This window comes from Phyllostomus discolor, chromosome 7 (assembly GCF_004126475.2).
Source record: "Phyllostomus discolor isolate MPI-MPIP mPhyDis1 chromosome 7, mPhyDis1.pri.v3, whole genome shotgun sequence".
NCBI classification, from domain to species: domain Eukaryota; kingdom Metazoa; phylum Chordata; class Mammalia; order Chiroptera; family Phyllostomidae; genus Phyllostomus; species Phyllostomus discolor.
Genome location: NC_040909.2, coordinates 20984486 through 21001159, shown reverse-complemented (window position 1 = coordinate 21001159; position 16674 = coordinate 20984486). Strand labels below are relative to the sequence as shown.

At 45.9% G+C, this 16674-nt stretch overlaps 1 protein-coding gene across 6 annotated transcripts in view; it reads right to left on the bottom strand.

The window, feature by feature from the left end:
• THRB (thyroid hormone receptor beta) overlaps nt 1-14621 on the bottom strand; it is a 341636-nt gene extending 327015 nt beyond the window's left edge. For 2 of the 6 annotated variants that reach the window (XM_028518284.2, XM_028518286.2), the window contains exon 1: nt 14270-14463. The gene's annotated coding sequence lies outside the window, so the exon portion shown is untranslated. Of the gene's footprint in view, nt 1-14269 lie in introns of all 6 variants that reach the window. The other 4 variants (XM_036031522.1, XM_036031520.1, XM_028518289.2 and 1 more) reach the window with 3 other exon arrangements.
• Nucleotides 14622-16674: the final 2053 nt, after the last annotated feature.

The window sequence follows — 16674 nt, the reverse complement described above, 5'->3', positions numbered from 1 at the left end:
AACTGTAACTGTTTCTCATACAGCACTAACTCTGTGTGCTGGCGGCCTCCAGAATTTGAGGCATAGGTGTATTGATAAAGTAAAACTATTCCTCGTTCAGATAAAGCTGTCTTATTCTCATTTTGTGAACTTCTCTAGCAAGGCAGTGTGTTGCTCACCGCCGTACCCACGCATGTACCTGGCACGCATTTGGATAGATGTTTGATAAAAGAATGGATGAATAAACTTTTAAAAAATATGTTACATTTTAACATATACCTTATTAGCTGATTTGCCATTGCAGTGTTTGCTTTATTAAACTGAGCAGGAGCCTTCAAAGGGGGCAGGGGGCAGAGATTTAAAGGAGCATCTTCCAAATTGCAGTTGTCCACAATGCAGATGGAGAGAGGAGAGAGGAAGGGGGAAAAGAAACAGACAGGTGGACGAGGACATTGATTCCTGGCTGAAGGAGGACGTAGCAGGGGCAAGTGCAGGTGTATCCAAATCCACTGGGAAAAATGTTCAAACATTCCAGAGTGTGGAATGTCTCCCCCACCCCCAACAAAGACTAGAATCCTAATGAATAGGTCATTATAATTGATGAGGAACTGGGTGGGGGGAGGATTAAGATTTGGAAAGAAGGCCTGAGGCAATGGTTTTCTGTGGGGACATTTGGCAATGTCTGGACAATTTCTGATTGTCACAGTTTGGCAGGGCAATGATAATGGCATCTAGTGGGTAGAGGCCAGGAAGGCTGCTAAACATTCCACAATGCCCAGGGCAGCCCCCCACAGCAGATAATTATCTTTCCCCAAATATCAGTAGTGCTGAGGTTGAAAAACCCTGCTCTGTGGGTCTCTCTGTACTCGATCCTATATCGCTTGCTAATGGTGTCAGCTCCACTGCTCCAGCGAAAGGCAATCTGTACCTTGAGAGAATATAGCATAAGTGCAAAGGAGATCAATGATCCTTGGCTGTACACGGGGCTACAGTCTGAGCACATGGTCATGTGCCAACGACAAGAAAAGCTAACGTATAGTATAGATGCTGCTGGTGCCCCGACCCTCTCCCACTGGGCTCCACGTCAGTGCCCACCAGCTTGTCTTCCAACTGCCCCAAACTGTGTTCTTGTGCCTGGAGGCGTGCTCTTGGCTGCCCAAGTGGCAGTCCTGAAATGTTGGGGAATCAGTGGCTTCTAGAGGCAGTCCTTGCCTCCTCCCTGACAGGTTTTGGAGAATAAATACACACTCCCTTGCTTCTTGGGTGGGGTAACTATGAGGCACATGTTCCTCGTTGCCTCCCGGAGTTCCCCCATGTGGCTAAGCTCCAGGTGCCCATAGTGGTAACTGGCTTGATTTCACCCCCTTTTTGGCTGCTCTTCTAGTCCTGGCTCCCTTCTTCATCCTTCCACTGGTGTTTTCTTCACCTCTCACCTAAAATAACTCGCACTTGAACTTTCATCTCAGGGTCTGCTTCCAGGGAACCCAAAGTCAATGGTAAGTCTTTTGAAGGAATGTTGGGCTGCCAGCCACTGGGTGCTCAGGTTCCCCTGATGGATGAGCTCTCTGAGTCCACAGTAACCCTCGTCCAGAAGGGCTGGTTTTTCTATCCCCAAGGCCTGAGCACAGCATTATTGGGCTCCTCCTAGTCCCACTTCTCTCAGCTCATCAGAAACACAAGTTCTGGCAAATTCCTCTAGCTCCCATTGAGGAAAGAAGAAAAAACACTTTTCTTTTTTTTTTTTGCTCAAGAATGGCAGGAAGAAAATGTGACATAGTTCCTATTAGTCTCAAATGACCCTAAAGTCAAACTTCTGCTAACACTCATGGAAGAAGTTAACAACCTTGACTCCGAGAAGGGGGTCTTACTCTAGTGCTGGAAGGAGGCAAAGACGAAGAGGACTGACCGCCTCGGTTCAGACGAAACTTTACCACAGAACAGCAGAAGTGACTTGTTTCAAAACAATGCTAGACGAAGAGGAGAAACGAATTGTAACCCCACTCAAGGTGATGTTGATCACTCATCTTCCATGCAATGGGAATTCTGAGACACTGAAAATCTTAAGGGGAAAAAAAAAGTCCACAAAAAAGCTAGGAGTTGTGAAAGATGCCACTGCAGCTAAGTGTCCAAGAGACCCCTCACATTGGCCAAAGGGGCATTTAAACAGCGATGTAGCTTGACGCTTTCCCTGTTTTAGAATGTTGCCCCTGCAGAAACCCGAACCCACCACCGAAGGAAGTCCTTGTGGTCATACATGCTGAGAAATCAGGCCGCTGGGCTTGGAGGTCTGTTTACATACAGTAAGCCCTTCTTAGGGCCCTTCCTTTACAAATCTTCAGGAGCCACTTTTCTCAGATCCTAGATTTTTGTTGGCTTTCATCTTTGCAGAGAACTTTCCCTCTGGGACCCTGATTTCTTCTCAACTTAGCTGGGGAGACGGGAAGATCTTCTGTCTCAATTCTTAGGCGTGAATACCTTTTTTTTTTTTTTCAGGGAAAAGAACAGCATTGCTTTTCTGCTGGACAACCTATTCCCTTATTTATAATGCAGGACAGCAGGGCCTTGTAAGTGTATATTCTGGTTCATCTGAGGACACACGGCACACGGTTGTGCACTTTAAAATTAGATTCATCCTAATTATATAAAAACAGCAGGAAAGGATTACTCAGCACCTAGGGCTGGGCCTGTGCTTCTAGACGCTACTAAACTTGTTTAACACACGGCCCCTGCCCTCTTGGAACTTCAAATCCAGAAAAAATAAATAAATAAATAAACAAAAATACCCACAAATCCAACTCATTGACAAATGTGAGACCTGGACAGTGAACGGCGAAGAATATATATAGTAAGTGACTAACCATGCAACTTGGGGCAAGGGGGTGAGGGAAAATGTCATTGACCGGCACGTTTCAGCTGAGCAGAGGCAGAGAAAATTGGGATCTCAATCCTAATTGATTACAGCAGAGTTTCTGGAGCTCTGTGAATGAAGGCTATTGTGAATCTGGGATGAAACAGAAGCAAGGGAAAATATTTATTGAACTTTGAAGGATAAAAGTTTGAATTTGAATGGCAGAAGAGCATCAGAACAAGGGGGGGGAGTAGCTGCGATTAAAAAAAGATGTAGGACCTAGCTGACGTGGCTCAGTTGGTTGGAGCACTGTCCTGTAAATGGGAAGGTTGTGGGTTCAATTCCCAATCGGAGCACATGCTTGGGCTGCAGGTTTGGTCCCAGTTAGGGTGCAAACAAGGGGTAACTGATCAGTGTTTTTCACCCCGTTTCTCTCCCTCCCTTTCCCTCTCAATAAGCATGTCCAGAAGTGAGGATAACAAAATTAAAAAATAAAATAAAAAATAAAATAAAAGTAAGGTAGTTAGCTTAAGCCCCACATTCAATATAAGTGAGAGCCAAATTTGCATTCAAGAGGCCAGAATCCTGGGCTGGTAACCAAACATCGATTATGCTCATTTTCCACAAACCCTGAGGGTTCACTGACTTCTAGGATTGACCTTGGAATATATCTCCTGAGGCTAAAAAATGCTAGGTCATCTATAAAAAGGAGGTTGTTACCAATAAACACATAATAACAATTCAAAACTAAATAATGACACAAAACTTTGTGAGCTCAAGGAAATTTGGAGAGTGACCTCTGGTCCCTCTCTTTGATTTTCTGCCTTTTAGGTAATAATGCCCCTTACCTCCAGGGTGCAGGCTTACTTAACACAATCAATTTTACAGCCTTGGTAAAAATAAAATGATAATAACATAGTTTTCTGCGTATTGAACACCTATCAGGCACTATACATACTCAGCAGTTAATAATCATCATGTCTTTTAATCATCTCCACAATGCTGTGAAGTATCAATACTGTTTCCATTGCACAGAGGGGGTGCCTGGGAGAGCACAGGTAGAAGGTGGCAAAGCCAGGCAACCGACTCAACCCCTGTGTGTATGTGTACCACCCACCCCTACCTGCTGATATGTCTCCCCAACTTCCCAGCTGTCTTTCAATCCAGGGTCCGAATCCCCAGCTTCTACTCTCCCTACAACACAGTTGACTAATCCCTGCTCTGTGACTGGTCTTTAAAATAGGACTTTACCGGCACCTATACCGTGGGTTACCCTGAGCCCCAGAGAACCTAGTGATGAGCACCTAATCAGTTGGGGATTATTGAGAGAATTATTTCTCCTCTATTATGGAATATCAAGAATTAGCTAAATTCTGTATGTGAGAGGGATTTGTCAGGATTAACTTCTTAATATTTCAAATTTTAATTTTCAAAAAATTGCTGAATATTTTACAAAATTAAATTTGTAGAATTGAAGACAGTCCTACCTAGGATAATATAAAGACGCACATTTGTTTCTTTATTTTTTTATGTATACTCAGAATGCTACTTCTTATCAGTGGTTAGTCTTATTTCTTGATATTCCAGAAGGCATGTGCCCTTTGCATTTCCTTACTTCTTAGAATAAGACATTTTAATCATAATTAAATGGTAAGGTTTTCAAAAAGATAAAATATGCATAGTTAGAAGGAAAAAGTTTCTTTGTTCTTTTCACTTACCTTGCTTTTATTATTCATGGCCCTCTTAAATTTCCTTCATGAGAGGTACTTCTACAGGCCTGGTTAAATATTTGATAAAGCACATTGATAATTTGGGAAGGGAAGAAAACAAAAGCATCCTTTTTGATAAAAAAAGGTTCCCTTTGTAGTAAGCAATGATAAGTGGGATAAATATTAAAAAATTGGTATTTTTAGTCAAGATATTATGCAATGAGTCATTTATTTAAACAGTCTAAAGCACTATAAAATGATTCCAGGAAAATGGCTTCAAAACCTCTCTGTCAATACACCAAGAATCAGCTCTGGCCTCTGCTCTTTAATAACTCTTCTTTAGATTTTATTTCCCTTCAGAATAAATCAGCACATTAATGACGTGCCAGTAATAGCAGGATTGATCACGGGCTCCCAATACTACGTCCACATTAGGATCGACATTGATCTACCAAGGAAATCAACATGACGGTCAAACACTAAAAGGAAAAACCAGGACTCGCAAGAATGAAGACAGGCCCATAACACTGGAAGGAAGTGAGGAAACAGAATTAGGTCAGACAGGAAGGTGGTACTGCACCAACACATAAGACCGGGTTACCTCATTGCTATAAAGATGTTTCCATCCCTTGCCCATGTCTTCTCAAACAACAAGACAGTGATGTGATGAGATCTACATAAGAACTAAAAAACAGAGTTGTACGGTGTGGCTCAGACAGCTCCCCAAACAACTCTTGCTCTCCGTTCTGTAGTATAGAGCCAACACCAGAAAGCAACTGCCCAGTAGGGACTATCTTTTATCACCCTACTTCATTTTGCTGGGGGCATGTGATTCCTTCTCACCAGTGGTATTTAAGCAAAGTGACTTTGTGTTACTTCCAAGCCAACGTGGCTGGGAAGCTGATGACCTTCTCCCTTCTCCATTCTCATTCCCATCAGTGGTCTGATGCAGTGAACACAGGACCTTGCAAGCCATGAGCTAAAGATGGAGGAGCCCAAGGGCAAAGGTATGGAGACCCCCGTGAACCACTGTGGAGCACAGCTACCAATCAATCAGAAAGGGCAATTTGCAGCTTCACATGAGTAAAAAAATGAACTTCTAGTTTTTGAGCTACTGTGCATTTTTTATTTCAAAGTGTAGTGATTTTCTAGCTAGTATATGTGGCAAGAAAAAGAAAGTGCCTCAATCACTTGAAATAATGTATATAAGTTATTTTTGCATGGATTTGATAAAATTACAGACTTTTAAGGCTGAAGTTGGGTTGCCACAATTACTAGTAGCTACTAGCTACAAATGGCTGTTGAACATTTAAAATGTGACTAGTTGAAGTTAAGATGTGCCGCAACTATAAATATATACCAGATATGTACAATTTAATAAAAAATGAAATAGCTCATTAATACTTTTCTATTGGTTACATGTTAGTAACATTTTGAATATATTGGGTGGGATAAAATATTTTGTTGAATTTAAACCCACTGGTTGCTTTGTACTTATTCATAATGTGGCTACTAGAAAATTTTAAACTATATGCACATGTGGTTCCTGTTATATTTCTACCGGCCTCCTCTTGAGCCCCAGGAGCTAGCAAACTACAACCCACAACCTGTTTTTGTAAACAAATTTTTACTCGTACACAGCCATGCCCGCCTGTTTACACATTATCTATGGCTGTTTTCACACTACAACAGAGAGTTGAGTAGCCTCAACAGAGGCTGTATACCCTGAAGAGCTGAAACTATTTGTTGTGTGACCCATTGAAGACAATGTTTGCCCCCCGCCACGGGCTGACAATGACTTTGAGATTATCTAATTTACCTACTCTACCATTTTATGACTGAGGAAATCAAAGCTCAGATAAGCCAAGAGACTTGTTCAAAATATTTTTATTCTTAATGAGGTGGTATTTACACAATATCACGTGCACTCATTCACTCCATATTCTCCAACATCCCTAATTTTGATCATTAAAGAAATAAAATTCCTATCATTTGGAAAATCGACACTTAATACTGAACAGTGAATCTCAGCACCACGAGGTGAATTCAGCGTAGTCAGGCAGAAGTCTGCTTCGGCCTGACCAGGCACTGCGGGCACGTGTATGCAACAGCCGAGTAACATTCAGCCACAGAAAGGCTGTGAGATGGTCTTTACGCTTCATTTGAAAAACATTTCCAAGAGAATCAATTATGTAATCTTCTTTCCAATTGAACTTGAAATCTCCCTAATTGCAGATCTGGCTTGCTAAGAATATTCATTATTAGAATTAAATTAGAAAATTTTTTTCTATATTTTGGAGGAAGTCAAATCTGTTCCCGAAGACTTCACGGCAACATGTAGCTGCCTCGTTCCGGCAACACCATCTCTCATGGGATTATTCTAGGGGTCTCTAACTGTGCTCATCATCTCCACTCTCTCTTCCACTCAAGATCTGTTCCAAAGGAATCTTCTACAATAAAAATCTGATTTCCTGACACCCGGTCTCTTCATGTTATTCAGACGAAGTCCATCTTCTTTATTGTGGTCAGGAAAGTCTTTACCATGTGACTCCTACCAAGCCCTACAACTTCATTTATTGTCCTTTCCATGACAGTCAGATGACTGGGCTCCTTGCAATTCTTGGGGTCCTTGAAATTCTCCAGACATTTCATGCTTTCACCCCACTTTGTGCATTTGTAGATGGTGTTCTTCCTGCCTAGCGCTCTCCCCATTCCCAAGTATGGGATCTCACTGTGTACACTGCACTTATTTCATCATAGAACTTATCGATATTGTAATTGCCTGTTTAAATATTAATTTTACCACCAGTACAAATGGCTAATATTTAGAAATACTTAACTCTGGGTCATGTGCTACATTATTTTATTTACTTTTTACATGTTATAGGTGAAACTGAGAACATACAACAAAGCCAGGTGAAGCCAGATTATGAGTCTATCCATTCCCACTGCACAGCCCTGGTTCTTAACTCTACACCAGCGGTTTTCAATGGGGGTGAATTTGCTTCCTACAAGACATTTAGCAGTATCTGGAGACACTGTGGATTGTTGCAACCGGAGTGAGGGGCAGATACTGGCATCTCCTGGGTAGAGGCCAGTGATGACACCAAACATCCTACATCACACGGGACAGCCCTCCACTGCAAAGAATTATCTGGCCCCAAATGCCAATATTTCAGAGGCTAAGAAACACTGTCCCACACTAAATCAATTCCCGTAGATTGTCCCAGGATACTCTGAGACTAGTTTTTTAAAGTGTAACACTAGGAACTATTCCTCACAACCTCTTGCCATTTGAACTTTAGCCATTTGAAGATTTATAGACACACACAGAGACACACACATGTGCGTGCTCATGCACAAACACACAGATACATGTTTTGCTGCCTACTTTCCCTCTTGGATATTCACGATGCACTCTAGTATAAAAATAGGCTCTGAATACTCTTGCACTAAGTTGTTAAACTCAGGATTTCCCAAACATAATTGGCCAGAGAGTAACACAAGTAAATAGTAAAATAAATGAAAAGTAAAATAACATGAGGATTTGCGAAAATATTTAGGATTACGGGGGGCTAAAAGGGATGACGAGATTTGTGGCTTGGGACAGCAGTGTGACTATGGAATTCTCCCTGTGATCTGGAAGCTGGGCATGGGAACCACAGCTAAAGCCAGAAACAAGCAGCACCTTTCTCGCTCTGTGTGAGAACATGGCACACACTTGTCACAGAGGCAGCTTCTGCATGTAAGGACATGCAAGTAGGTGAGACATTTACGCTATGGAAGAGAAACAGGAAAAACTGACCCCAACCCAGCACTGTCAGGACTGCTATCAATCATTATTCTGAGCACCCATGCTGTGCCACCATTGTTGAAATCTAGGGAAACGGAGTCGTCTAAGGGAAACGAGAAGAGGGGATGACATCTGAGCCATCCTGAGAACTAAAGAGCAACATAATGCCACGAGAGTCACAATCCTCAGTGGGTTCCTGAATGTCACGATCACACATTAAGCCATTAAAACCACAACTATCTTCTTCCCTCTCCTCACTGCAAACACTCCTGAGCCACCGGAGGAGTCACGTAGTGTATTTCCTAAATTAAGAAGACATACCTGCTGTCAATGTGCATTCCTTTGTCCGAGTTTCTACTTTAATCAGCTTATCACTCCTGACTTTCTGAATAAATCCCTAATTTTTAAAAAGATTTTATCTATCCATTCTCAGAGATGGGAAGAGAGGGAGAAACAGAGGGAGAGAAACAGCAATGTGTGGTTGCCTTTCATGTACCCGGGGACCCAGTCTACAACCCAGGCATGTGCCCTCGCTGGAAATTGAACCTGCAACTCCCTGGTTCATAGGCCAGCACTCAATCCACTGAGCCACACCAGCCAGGACTAAATCCCAAAATTTTTGATCGCAGAAAAGGAAACATAATCCTTGAAGGCTCTCCATTGGAACTAGGAAGTTGGATAAATAACAGTTCAGATCAATCCTTTCCTAATTACTATGTGTGCCCAATCTATAGTCCATGTTCAGTGTGTATACACATACGTATGTTATAATAAACATTATTGTTATATACACATTAGATATTAGAATATACACACACTATATGATGTATACGTACCCTTGTATATATATGTGTATGTGTATGTATATGTATATATATATGTGTGTATGTGTATATGTGTCTGGCTGTCACAATGTAAAGGCTAGAGTTACGCTTCCGGGGACAGAGAGTCAAGGTTCCTGGGTTCTAATTCCAGGCTCTCCTGACTTGCCATTTGGAAAAGACACCTAAGTTCACAATAGAGCTCAGCCTCTCGCTCAATAAAAATAGTACTGGACAAGAACTGCCAGTCCGTAAAGTCTCCAAGGTCCCCTGAAATTAGGGCAGTATGGACAAAACGACGTCAGTACTGAACACAGAGCATTCTGCTCGCTGTCAGCGGGCCAGGTTCCTGCGAGGAGGATATGGAAATGCATTCCTTGTGACTCAGTGATTTGGGTATTTCCCCCTCCCCCTCCCCACTTACTGAAATGTCATTTGACTAATAAGTTAGGGAACAAAGTAGAAATGAACATCCTTAATCAGAGACTCACGGGCCTAGACGCATTCAGCCGCATACCACATGGATACCAGGGGAATTCTGGGTGGACCCCACTGCAAGTTGTACTAACACACACGGGCCGCAGAAACTACAATCCCTTTCTCAGATTAAAATAGCTTTTCTCATCCAGGGCCCCATATAAGAGACCCCAATGGATATAGACCATTTCAGAATATACACATACTGTTTCAAAGGTCACTGGGCTGCATGGCGAGCTATGAAATGACTGGCAAGGCCAGTGCATAGCGCCTGTATGGATTTATGTAGACTGAATAAGGAGTCAAATCAAGTGCTCAGAATGACTTTAAATAAAGCAAGGAGCTAACTTGCCACCCATTACTCAACCAGTTCAGACACTAGACTCAGCCCTTCAAGCAAAATAATCGGCTGTGATATGACGCAACCCAGGCAGCAGACATGCACTTGGGGCAAAATCAAGTGAGAAGGCGACACTTGCTACCAGCATCAGAGAACCAGAGGCACCCCCTCTTCTCACCCTTGATTCACTCTTCCAACAGGCCTCTCTCTGCTCATGTGTGAGGCCCTCTGCTCAGTGCTGGCAGTCAAGGGTGAATAAACCCATAGCCCCTCATCACAGCTCATGGGGGGAGACAGAAATGGACACGAAAACAAACAGCCGTACTGGAAGATAAAAGCTAGATAGACTAAAGCACAAAGCATCGAGACCTCCTGTTCAGAGAGGTTTATGGCCATAGTGTCATTTTCAAGTACCTGGCTGTCCTGTCCTCTCAGATTGCTTTAGTGAAAAGCTTGGCCGTGATGCTGGATATTTGAGAGAGTCAGCCTAAAGAACATGTCAGCCATTCATTCCTCTAGGTTTTCGGAGCTCTATTTCTTTCTGTCTTGGGGACAATCACCAGAATCTCTATTGCTAGCCCATGGGCGGCTTAGGCTCTGAAAGTCAACTCTCACTGGGTTACTTTTCTCATTAAGCCTCTTGCATTTTTTTCCCCCTGCTAGGATTGGTGAAAGACATGATCATATAAAGAACTTATCTTCATTTCCTGGAGAACTGAGGTTCAAGTACTGGCCATTGTATGATTTGATATTTCATAGGTGTATATACTAGCTGTCCGGCACCATAGTAAGCACACAGCCAGTGTTATCTGATCTATCCTTGTAACTTTAATGCATACTCCAGTTCCCTTTTTTCCTATTAACCTGGCTGCTGAGAAGCTCAGAGCTACATTAAATACTCAAAAGCAATACACATTTAGGATTTCAGTTTAATTATCTTTTGTCTGGTACCATTTTCACCAGTCTCATGATTCTGTGGAATTTTTACTAGGCATTTGCTCAGATGTGGTTCTGAAAGTCAACACTTTATAAACAAAAAACAAATTCCTGTAATCAATTGTAACTTCCTTTTAGACTCATTTGTCAAAAGAGTTTCCATGACTAGCTACTTTGAAGACAACCCCTTGGGTATCACAGCTCCATCACTTGAAAACTCTGAGAATGTGGTATTTCCCATAGTCATCTGGTTCAAAATATGTTTAGGGAAGTGGAAAAAGGGGGCAAAAGGAGAGGCTGACTGACTGAATTTATAACGCAGGGTAACCACCAGAATATTTCTAGTCTGCCTCCAAGGGCTCTTTCTGTCTCGTGTGGGATCCTGACAGTCCATTTGCCCCTTCTCCAACCATCACTTCTGTAGATCAGCTAGAGACGCTGCTAGAACCTGCTGAGTGAGAGGAGGCATTGCTACCACCCAGTGATGTCTGTTTCCTGGAATTTCACTCTTAGCCCTGACCATCCCTCTGGAACTCATAAAAATTCTGCTGAAACCCAGGGTGTTGAAGGTCAAAGTCTTCAGGGAATCAGGTAAGACACGCTGCTGCTGAGGAATTTCATGTACTCAAGGCAAATGCCCCCAGGAAAAACTGGCAGAAATAACTGCTTTGTCACTACACAAAATGAGGCTAGCTTTCACCTCAAAAGAGAGAGAAAGAGACAGATAAACCAAGACTGACCCATATATACATGGCGCACGCGTATACGGGCACAGATCTTGGCAAACCCCAATGGGTACTCATTTAGGATGCTTAGTCAGGTATTTGGGGGAACACAGTGTTTGGGCACAGCCGTTCCGTTATTCAAAAAGATTGATTTAGCACCTACTGTGTGCCAAGCACGGTTCAAGATGCTGGAGAATGGAGAGTGAATGAAATAGTCAGGACATTTTTTCGCATGGACTCTATATTCTAGGCACAGGAGACAGGTGATCTGTAAGCACCAATGGAAACGAACAATTCAGATTGCAAATAAGACCAAGAAAAGGGGTGCAGGGAAAGGAAACAAGAAAACCAATGTCTCAGGAGGAATGAGGGACTGCCTTTGCTCAAGTGGCCAGGGGAAGGCTTTTGAAGAAGGTGACACATAATCTTCCAGAAGAGGGACAGAAAGGAGCTGAAGACACCAATCGCCTTGACTCTGATTTCCATCAAAAAGACCAGCTTACTAAAAAAAGAAACATGCAAGCCCATGTGTAGCTCCCCACACCCTGCGCTCCAAACAACTGTAAAAGTCCCAGAGAAGGAAAGGAACCCACAACTTTCTTAAGGGAATTTTAAGAAATCACCTTTTCTCAAAAACGCTGATGAAAAGGAAATTGTCTTAACTCATCTCTGCAGCAGAATTTACTACACAGAATCTTTAGGGGAGGAACGGAATGCTTATTACTCTTGTAAAGGCAGTTACTCTATGACAACAATATTCCAACGTCAATAAAACTATGCCTTCAGATTGTGACGCCAACAGGGATGGCTCCATAAAAAATAGTTCTGTGCCTACAGAGTCACTTACTTTCACTCACTGGGAAACAAAAGCAAAGCAAAGTCTATTTGCTACCAGATAGTCAGCCCCCCTTCCAATATATAACAAAACTTTAAAACTCATTAAAACAAAAGTCCCATAGTATCTGTTTAACAATCACAAATAATAAATGGCTGTTGCCCGATGCCTTCCCATATAACACCTTAAATAAATCACTTACTACTGAATTTCTATGAGAGTCAATTAGAACACTTAGCCAAGTGGCATGAAAACTCTTAAAACACCCATTGCTCAAAATACTTTTCATCAAAACACCTTAAAAAAAGGTTTCCTAGTCTCCGACTTGCTGCCGAATAAGAGAGGTAAACAGAAGTGAATTAGGGAGCAGTCACAGTGAGTATTCAGAATGAATCATGGAATATTTTGACTAAAATATGATTTTTACTTTGCAATTCAATGCATGCTATACATTACTACAATGTAAATAAGCATAGTAAACTAAAATAAGGCAAAATAATGTAAAGATACTGCCCGAGAGGTCTACATTACCCAATGCATCTATCCTTATAAAACTGCTGTGCTCTGATATTAATACACTGTCCAAGGAATGCTTTATGGTTTTGAACTTCAAAAACAGGTCTTTAAAACAGTGTCACTAGCAAGTGACATGCTAAGGGGATGACTTTGTGTCAAATTCATTTACTCACTGGGGGTAGTGTTGGAATCTTCACAAAGTCTAAATCTGTGTGGGGAGGGGAGGACGGAGACTCTGAACTTGTCTGTTCAGGTAAATGCTTTTCTTTGACTCACTCAGAAATTTCCCTTTTGGGGAAATTACACCTTTAAAATTAATACATTAATAAATACACACGCATCCCATGCTCCCTCTCCCCAACAAGTCGGAAGGCTTAAGACTTAGCACTAATAATAACCCTACCATGGTCACTGGGAAATCCTTCTCTATAAAGTGACAACAACACTAAGAAGGACAAAATCCAGGAGGCGTAAAAAACTCCCCCAAATCAGTCCCTCCGAGGGGTGGCGCGGGGGTGGGGGAGCGCACCGCTGCCACCGCTCTCGGTGTCAGAACCAACTTCAGGCCACTCCGGCGAGGATGCTGCGTCAAGAGAACCGAGGCAAAGAAGTGCGACTCGGAAGGCCAGCGAAATCGCCTCCGACTCCCACAGGAGGCGGAGAGAAGCGAAGTCACCCGGCACCGGCGACAGCGCACGCCAATATTCAGGATTATTCTCCTTTCCAAACCCGGCAGTTCCGGGGCAGGAGCGAACGGGGGGGATGGGGACCCACAGTCCCTTTAAACCGCACCCCCCGTGTCTGCCAACCTTTTCCGAATCCCCGTGTCACAGAACTTCCTCATCATGGAAACTTCCACTCGGTTCGGCGCTGAGGATGCCAAACTCCATTTCACAAGGAGCCTGTCAACAGCCTGGTTGGGGTTTGAGGAACAGAGCCGCTGCGATCGGAGCGGGGCCCCGGCCACCCTGCTCCGCCACTGCCCACGCTGTGGCTCCCGGAGCGCCGCCGCGCGGCGCCCCAGCCCCGGAGGGCCCCTCCGCTCAAACCTGGGGCGCAGAAACCCCGCGGTAACGGGGCGGCTGACTGACACCCCCCATCCACTCACCCACGCCCGTCCGCCTGCCTGCGCGCGCTCAGCTCGCCTCCCGCAACCCTTCACTTTCCCGAGACACCTTCGTCACCATCCTGCCCACCCCTCTGGACATTTGAAACTGTCGCCCCCTCCTCCCGCCTCCCCGACACTCCCACCCTGGCCCCGGCCTCCGCGCAGTCCTCTCGCCAAATTACCAGTGCCCTGGAGCCGGTTGGGTCGGGTGCCCCTGCCCGGGGAAGGCAGCCGGCGGGCGCGCTCGCCCGAGCCCGGGGAGTAGAAGGTCTCCTTTCCAAGCGCACTCACATTATTCATGCAAAGTTAATCCCCGCCGCGTCACGGCCGCCCGCCCGAGGATGTGCGCCTTCCTTGGCCAAGCCCCGCAGTCTCCACCCTCCTCCGCCCCCTCCTCCCGGCGGCGGGGGTCCCGGGGAGCGCAGACGACGGGACGTCGCGCGAGTCCTGCAAAATGTCAACTCCTTGGGCGAAGAGAGGCGGCCGCCGGCAGGGCCGCGCCGGCCCTCCTCTGCCACTCCACTTTTATAGGCGTAGGAAGCGAGCGTGGCCCGGGCACCCGAGTCCCCGCCTCTCCCGGCCCCCAGCGCGCCCGGCCCGCCCCGGCCAGCTCCCCGGGCGCTGTTCCTCCAAGCCCCGGGCGCACGCTCCGCGATGCGTCTGAGAACCGGTGACCTGGTTTCCCCTCCAGCCCTCCCGGCGGTCGACTCGCGCGGCGGCGACAGGCAGGAGCAGGCAAACCCGGCTCCGCCAGGGGCGCAGCTAGGAAATGGCCTCCTGGCTTCACGTCCCGCCGCCACCGCCGCCTGGGTCGCCCGGCTGGCACCCGACGCCCCCCGCCTGGCTCCCGCCTGGCACTCGGCTGGCTGGCTGATGTGTCGGCCACTCCGGGATCGCGTACCCCTGCCCCGTTCCCTACACACCCACCGCCCCTGCTGGCCGCCTCCACACCTGCCGCTTTCCCTCCTCCTAGTGGCGGCGGTGCCTTCCACCCAGGGTGCGGTGATTTTGGGTGGCCGTGCGTCCACCCACTCGGCTGTGTGAGCACAGAGGTTTGGGTTTGGGCCCCATTGCTCTAGCAGGCAAAGTGGAAGGGATGGGGGATGAGTGACAGGAGCGCGGGGCGGAGGTGCCTTCCAGAAGTGTGGGCTTTATTTTTGCCCGCCCAGCCGCGCTCCTCCCTCGATCTCCAAACCACTTGTGGCTCGGGTTGGGCTGACACGGGGCACTGGCTCCTCCCGGGGCCTCCCACCCACCGCGGCGCCTGGTGTTCTCTTTCCATCACCAACCCCCGGGAATGGAAGTTTGGAAAATACCTGGCTTGCCCTTGAGGGAGACACCCCCTTGCACCATCCTGCACGTCCTGGACGGTGTGCAGGTAGGGGTGAGGGGGGAGACACTCCACAGGTTCAAGAAGGGCCGCCCTATTAATTTGTCTTTGTCCTGGATATGTGCAAATAAAACGGTAGGGCAAAAATAATCTATACTTTTGAAAAGTTCTACCCAGACAAATATGAAGTTCTAAAGCACTTCCCCACCCCGTGCACCGCCACCCCTCCCCCACGCCTGTCCCCCTGCGCACCCATAAATCTTGAAGGCCGAAGATTCAGATTGGGAGACAAGCAGTAGGGGGTTGGGTTCTGCGGTAGAAGAAGGCTTCTAAAAATGCTGAGTACCCCTGCAGCTAACCTGTAGTCGTTAAGAAGCTATAGTTGCAACAAAACTATTTTGACAACAGGGTACAATTATTTTTCTGTAGATAATACTAAAATAATCCCGACTACATCAGTTAATATACACGTTCCCTTGCATGACAATGTGAGAGACTTTTGGCGGTTGGTGCGTATCCTCAGCTGCCCAACAAGGTATAGATAGTTTATGGGAGAGTTTTCTGGATTGCCAGCCAGTGGCGAGTGTTTTATTCCAGCTTCGGGTGAGCATGCCACGGAAAGGGGCTAGAAGCCACCACCTCTGCAGATAACAGTAACAACCACAACTGTCAGGAAATTAACTACCACCACTGTCAGGAAATTAGAAACTGCTCCAGGCGTCTGATTCAGTTTCAGCTCGCTCCCACAGAGTCGGAGACCCCAAGGCTCCCCTGCGACAGCGAGGGGCCGCTCCCTTGAGACTCCACGGATCCTAGTTCCCCTCGGTCCTCGGCGATATATATCCGTGTTTTATTCTTCACTCGTAAAGGCTGCACCGTAGGACTTGCAGGTTTGTAGCTGGTGAGTTGTTCTATGCAGGTAAGTTCCTTAGCTTTGCGCCAAGGCATCCCAGCACGTTTTGGCTGTTTGGAGGAAAGCTGTGGAGTCTCACCATTTGTTCCAAACAGGGGGCCCCCTGGTGGCCAACTGTGAGAGAAAAAGTTGGCCACTGAGGAAAAAGCCTGGCTCTGATAGGTCGCAACAGTTGACAGCCATCTCAAGGCAGGGGCATGGGAGGGGGGGGGAGTGGGAAAATAACTTTGTAAGAAGGGCAGATGGTAGAGGTGGTGGTGGTGCTGTTGTCGGGGGGGGGGGGGGTGGGGGGGCGGGGGGGAGGCTGGGATAGGGGTGATGTCAATCTTCGTTCAAAAAGGTGG